The sequence below is a fragment of the Pezoporus wallicus genome, unplaced genomic scaffold (genome assembly GCF_028554395.1).
Source record: "Pezoporus wallicus isolate ANWC-B61680 ecotype Strahan unplaced genomic scaffold, APGP_CSIRO_Pwel_v1 contig_227, whole genome shotgun sequence".
In the NCBI taxonomy this organism is placed as follows: domain Eukaryota; kingdom Metazoa; phylum Chordata; class Aves; order Psittaciformes; family Psittacidae; genus Pezoporus; species Pezoporus wallicus.
This window is the reverse complement of record NW_026635704.1, coordinates 3,241,979-3,249,620: the sequence shown is the minus strand read 5'-3', so window position 1 is coordinate 3,249,620 and position 7,642 is coordinate 3,241,979.

The following is a 7,642-nucleotide window of genomic DNA, read 5'->3' as shown; positions in this document are numbered from 1 at the left end:
TGTGTGTGAAGCAGCAGTCCTGTCTCCCCCACCTCCTCTGCGTCCCGTGTGCCAGTACAAACATTTCTGAACTCTTCCAGGGGACCAGATGAGTGAAGTGATCTGCCTGTAAAGTACCCCAGTAAACAAAAAGGGGATTATTTTACAGACAGATCATTTTCTCAACCCAATTCAGCCCCTGGCCACCACAAGCAGCTGACTTCAGGCACCAAAGTGGCAGGCAGGATGGCTCTGTTCACAGATGGTGCCACATTACGCCAGTTCCAAGTTTTCAAAGTGCAGCATTAAAACTATTTGACTACATGCATTGACTGAAATAAACTGTACTGGAGTTTGTCCTCCCTGCGTTTTTACTTGCTAGCCAGATGAAATTCCGCTCAGCATGTGTGTCCAGCAGCTTTCTGTGTGAGTGCAAGCATTCATAACAGAGTGCAGCACATCAGCCAGAAATGTGAATCCCCCCAAAATGCTTGAACATATGGCTTCTTTTCCCTACCAGCTGTTGTAAAATGCTGTAAATGTTTTCCACTACATACATGGTGGAGTATATAACTGCATCTGCAATTAGGCATCCAAGACAGATGAAGATTTTCTGCATGAACATTGATACAAAGGTGCCTGTGCTCTGAAAAGCAAGTGCTTCCTCTGTAAGCAAACGGTGCTCAGCTTCCCAGAGCTATCCCAGTTTGTTTCTACATCCCTCACTGGCTCACTGGTGGAGAACAATTTATACCTCCAGGCTTGCTGGCCTGGTCTCAAATAGTGCTTTCTGGTAGAACAAAGAGCGGAAATAGCTGTAAACTCCAGGAAGATGATCCATGTCTGATTCCTTTGCAGTATGTCTTGTTGAGCTTGTCAGATTTTACAGGACAAGTATTGGCATGTTTCATACATGCTAAAGGACTGATATTTTCTCCCTTTGATTACACTAGCTAATCTCACAGTATTAAAGAGACTTTCATGCATTGGAGCACTTATAGGGGCCCACAGGCAGTATTTTCCACATTTCACCTAGAATTTGGTTCCTGTTGGCAATGGCTTCAATAAAAGTACCACTTACCACCAGCTATTCTGCTATCAGTATCAGGGCTGTGCTGTTCCCTTAGCAAGGTTGGATGTGTTCAGTGTATGCGCAAGAGATGTGCAATTTTTGAATAATGAAGTAATGCCTAAGCCACTCTATCAAATGAAGACAGACTGAACCTTTTTTCCTAGTAACTTCCTAGAGCTAGCAAGGCTGTTTAAACTATTTTTTCCCTTTATGCCTGTAGGGAAACTGTATACAAAAATATGCTCTTTCAGTACTATATGTCCAAGACTGAAAATGTAGACAAGTCAGAATCATGGTTCTTACAGCAGTTTCCATTTTACAGTGTGTTACAGTTAGGTCTTTCATAGAACATCTCACCAACACGAAGGAACGTGACAAATTATTCACCAACAGTGGAAAGAGGAATTTCCATTTTCTTTTAATCTGTGCACCAGACATGACAATAGCACTATAGGATGCTGCATTTCATATGCATGCTGTGTTCAAGCAGCAAAAGAACTACTTTAACTCAAAAGAGATGTAACTCTGGATTTCTGTGGGTTTTGCTCCTGAAGTTTTAATTTTAAAATGCATTACAATAGCAGGTTTGTAGTTCTGTACTTTACATTATATTTATACAGGGAATTTAACAGCAAAATGGATTGGAGGTCAAAGTGTGCCATTTCTCATCTCAGAATAAGGTTTGTATTTCACAACATAGAGAAGCAGAATTCTGTATCTCAGCATACTAAATGATACTATTTTAGTTACAAAATATCACATGCTATTTCCCTTATATACTGCTATGAAATCCATGCATAGAAACAATGTACTCCAGTGCAGCCTGGTGACAAAAGAGAAAGACCCACCTCATACAGGTGGTATGAGAATTAATTAATGTTCAGGAGGCTCTTCAACTGCAGCCACTTTTCTACCATTACTGAAACCCATTCAGTCATGCTGAGTACTTCAGTGCATACCCTAATATACACCATTTATACATTCATTCTCTGAAACCTTTTATGCACGCTATCACTACATTCTCCTAGCTAACACACTAGGCTTTCTTCAGTTAGCTATCTACTTTCAGTTTTACTAAGAGCTGTTACACAGACACATTTTTCACACAGAAAGATTATGTTGGGTATTAAAGAGGTCAGCAGGGAAAGGATAAACTTTATCACATTAAGCCGGAAACCTCTTTAAGTGTGAAAGGTGTCTTTTAACAGTGCTTTTCTTTTAGCCGTAAATACGCCATGGTGGTATACGAATATAAGGCTATTGGAGAAAGCAGAACTATATATGAGAATGCAGTATTGCTGAATCAGTGATGCAGCAGTCCTTCGAAACACTATGATGTTAACTGTCACTTTAAGACCATGAATTGGATATTCATGGTGGAAATACTGGTTTATTCTATTTTCAAATGAATTCAAGCATTATTAGCCAGGCTGTCAGACAACATGGAACTAAAATCAATTCCATCACTTTTGTTTATCCATCGCAGTAAGTAACACATTGTTCTGAGAAATACAGATACTCTCTTTTGCCAAGCATTGTTTAATGTTCGTCTTGTTGAGCAATACCACCAAATGATGCTGGTGAGCCCAGCTGAAGAAAATGGGGGGCAAAGTACTGGCACAAGAGAACCCAACTCTGGTGATGTTGTGAAGCTCAGGGCATGGTGAGCATCACTGTAACTCAGCAAAACTATCAGTTGTGTTTGGACTAAAATAACAGTAGTCTTCCGTGATGTAAACACATCTATCAGGTGACACGTAGTCAAGTTTTCTGGAGACACTGGGTGATGCTAAATTGTTATTTCAGGTGCTCAGCAGGCCTCATGATCGGTCATGCTAAACATTTCAGACAACAAATATTTTAATGATTCATTTACTGTAAAATATAGTCATTATTGTACATATAGGTAGAAACTTAGAAGTTTAATGCTGGTTTTCTCCTGCACCTTGCATCTGATAGAATCAATTACTATTTGTAAAAGGGACGAGAAATGCTACAATAATATATTAGTATTTTGCTTTCACTTTTCAAATGTAGAAATAAATATACAAAGTACAAGGGCTCAGCAGTTTTTAATACTGCATTTCCAAAATTCACTTCTAGTGGAAATTTCTTCACATGTACTGTATCCCTGCACTATTTCATCTAGATATAAAACAGCAGTGAGAGGAGGAATTAATCTTACAGATGTAACCTGACTTCAAAGGAGATTAAGGCCAGTTATTTACACAAGCGTATCCCCCACTGACATGCTAGTCTGTAGTAAATCTGAACCTAAATGTGCATCTGGAAACAAACAACAAGATATGAAAGTCATTATAATTCATAAAAACCTAATAATTCAGATAGACTTTTCTTATACATAGTTTTGTGTATTCTTCTGTAATTATTATATTGGAAGCTACAAATAATTACCTTTAAACATTTTATAAAGTCAAGGCAGAGATGGATTATATATCTGATAATCTACTTTGGATCAAGAAACCAAAGACCTTACTAGTTTCTCATGTAAGCATGTGCAATTTCAGTGAATGCTCTCTATCATATAGAGATTTCATCATGAAAACATATTTAAAAATGCAGAAATGTCCATGTTGCATTCTTGTGTTTCTCTTTTACAATGTTACCCTTTGTCCTTTAGAAACTAGCACTGGTTTTGTACTGTACCATATACAAGTTTAGTTTTATAGAGTTCCTTATTGTTTTGTAATGAATACTAGAAATCAATGACCACAGAAGTCAATAGACCAATGTGCAAATTAGAAAAATTCTCAAGTGTGGTGAAGTTGTCATTTTTAGGTAAAAGTGTGTATTATCAATATAACAATATAAGAAAGAAAGGAAGTCTGCATTGTTCTATCTATAAATAATGTGTTGTACACACCTCTCAGTTTCAGTAAGTTCTTGTAAGTGCATGAGCTTTATTTAATCAAGCCATTTCTGTCCTCAGTTCCCGAATTCCTGAAGAAGAATCTGAGAAGTAGTAAACCCATTCAGGAGGCAGTATAGTCAAACTTTACATGCAGAAAGGATGCTCAGATTAAATAAATACAAAGTGACTCATGGTAGCCATAGAAGAATAAAATTTCATTAAAACCTGTAAAATCTGCACAGTACCTTCCTTCTTCTCCCCACTGACAGAACTGTAAAACCCAGAGTTTCATCACTGTTATGGCTCCTTTGAATTCCACTTCCCACTTACTTCTCCTGCAAATCTGACAGTTTATCCTAATAGCTAGCTCAACAAATTCACTGTCAAGGCCCTGAGTGCACTCCCCTGCCCCAGGAGCTTAACTGGTCACATCCAAGACAAGCTGATGAGATCTGTTTTGAAGAAAGACCTAGAAAAAGCCACAGTGAGGGTTCTTCCCATGGGAGCTGCCTTAAAGCTGAAGCTCTCCCTTTTGAACCAGATAAATACAAGTCCACAGAACCTGATGGAGTGCATGAGAACTGGCTTATGTCTTTGTGATGCCACTTTTGATTGTCTTTGCAATGTCGTGGTGATGTGGGGAGGTTCCTGAGCATTGGAAGAAGGCAAATGTGACTCCTGTCTTCAAGGAGGGCAAGGAGGGTCCCGGGAACAAACAGCCAGTCAGCCTCACCTCAAGCTGGGAAGGTGATGGAGCAAATAATCTTGGAAACCGTTTGATGATAACATTAAGGACAAGAAGGTGCCTGGCAATAGTCAGCATGGATTTATGAAAAGCAAATCATGTCTAACTGACTTGATAGCCTTCTCTGGTGTGATGGCTGGCTTGATAATAAGGAGAGCAGTTGATTTCTATCTTGGCTTCCATTAGGCATTCAATACTGTCTCCCTTAATGTTTCCTGTAACATTCTCATAGACAAACAAAGGTACAGTCAAGGTAAGTGGACAATGAAGTGGGCTGGAAATTGACTGAATGGCTGGACACAGGAGATCATGATCAGTGGCACAAAGTCCAGCAGAAACCAGTAACTAGCAGAGTATCCAAAAAGTAAATACTGCATCCAATACTGATTAACCTCTTTATTAATAACCTAGATGATAGGACAGAATGCACCCTCAGCAAGTTTGTAGATTACACAAAACTGAGAGGAATGGTTGGTATGCCAGATAGTCGTGCTGCCATTTAGAGGGACCTTGACAGGTTGGAGAAGTGGGCAAGCAGGGACCTTATGAAGTTCAATGAAGGGAAATGCCAAGTCCTACAGCTGGCTAGGAACAGCTACATGCACCAGTTCTGTACACTTCAGGAGCTGACTGGCTGGAAAGCAGCTTTGCAAAAAAAGAGCTGAGGGTCTTGGTGAACAACAAATTGACCATGAGCGAGCCACATGACCTTGTCATAAAGAAGCTTTACAATGTCCTGAGCTGCACTGGGAGAAGTGTTGAATAAAGTGGTCCTTCCCCTCTGCTCAGCTCTAGTGAGGCCACATCTGGAGTGATGTGTCCAGTTCTGGGCTCCCCCACACATGAGACAGATGGCTATACTAGAGCAAATCCAGCAAAGGGCCACTAAGATGATTAAGGGCTTGGAGCATCTGACATAGAAGGAGAGGCTGAGAGAGCTGGGATTGCTTAGCCTTGAGCAGAGAAGGCTCAGGAGGATCTTATCAAAGTACATAAATACTACGCAAGAGGGAGTGAAGAAGACTGAGCCAGGTTTTCTCAGTGATGTCCAGTGACAGAACAAGCGGCAGTGGGCACACACTTAATTAGAAGAATTTTGTTTCAACATAAGAAAAAGTTTATTTGATTTTTATTTGAAGGGTGACTGAGCACTAGCACAGGTTTCCCTGAGAGGCTATGGAATCTTCATCACTGGAAATACTCAAAACCCTACTGGACACGGCCCTGAGCAATCTGTTTTGAGCAGGTGTTTGGATTTGGCAATCCCCAGGACTGCCTTCCAACCTCAGGAATTCTGTGATTCTGCAATCCCTCCTGAGTGCCTTTTGCAGGACCCTTTGGCAATATGTTTTCCAAGACACAAAGGAAAAAGAAGCACCACCAGCATACAGATGTTAGCAGCAAACAACTGTCCCCTGGGATGCCTGGAGATCTAATCCTTATTGTTCTAAAACTTAAAAAGACCAAATTGAACAACATGTGCTAGGTAGCACTAGTCTGTAACCAAACGACTGGTCTCCTTTGCAACGCAGTGCGTCGGTAATGCAATGAGCAGTAGCCCTTTGCCACCGCAAGGCTGTATTGAAAAGCAAGGTATGCAGGGAACCTCAGGGACCTGATTTATTTTTTTTGTTCTTTTAAAGTTTTGCATTAGGTTTACTTTAGGTAAACCAACACCTTAAGTGAAGCAGAATACTAAAACCAAGCAAAAATCTTCCATCCCCAAATAAACTGAAAATAAAGCTCTAATGACAAAGAGATAATTCACTGCCAAGCAGAATGTCACAGAACAGGACTGTTATGACTGGAAGACATGTCAAAACTGAATTTCAGGAAAGGACATAATTTCTTTCTAAGTCTCATGAAAAACAGCCAAACATCTTCAGCACAACTGCTGTAAGTACATTTAATTCAACCGATATGCTGAACTACAGAAATGGCCAGGAATATTTACCTGTGGCTAACGTATTGTTCCTTTTTTGCCACCTCCTTATACACTGTACTCTCCCTACAGCCCAGTCACCCAGTATAAGCCAGATTTCTTTCTCGAAAGCTAACTCAAATTCAGTATTCTCATGTCTTCATAAGGGCTCTTAAATATACTTTTGCACAGGATCCTCTCACCTGCTTATGACAGACAGCTGCTGCCCACCATAAAAATAAGAAAGGAGATAGTCAAAATACTGCAAAAGTACATTCCTCTTGTTATCTAGTACATGTTATATTGTTTATCTAACTATATTGTAATTTCCTTTGGATAAGACATGTGCACAGTTTCAGTTTCCAAATAAAGACTGAAAAATGCCAAACTGAGAAACAACAGTCAGGTACACAGCTGAGGGTGCAGGGGATCCCTGAGTTGTCCTTTACCTTCACCAACAAAACCTTCCTGTGCTAGGTCACATAAATGTCATTTTGATAGCTACACAAACAACTTCAAACAAGCTTATATTGATATATATTCATGAAGCCATTGCTGCAGGTGGATTACTTCAGATACCACTTTATCTGCAGCCCTGCCAAAGAGCCACTGCAGCAACCCTTACTCTGATACAATGAGGCACTGAAGAGCCAATCCTACTGCCATTGAAAGAAATTGAAAAATTCCCATTTACTGCAGTAAAATAGGCAAGACCCTAATTTCAGTGCTTCCACTAATACTGTTGTCACTCAGTAATATCATACCTCAAAAATGTCCTTTATATAAGAATTAGGGATTTTAAAAAGAAAACGAAACCCCAAACTCTCCAACAGAAATAAAATGCTTGATGCAATACCTGAAAATCTGGTCAAAGACAACTAGAACTAACATGACTACTCTTCAAATGAGTAGACATTTCCTCTCGCAGCATCATATCAGCATTGCCACTTTTCCCTTTAAGCAAAAGATTTTCCTTTACTTCTCTTTCCTCTGACAAATATCTTTCCTAGTGACATATCATAGACCTGTGTTATCTTCCTATTGGCTTATGAA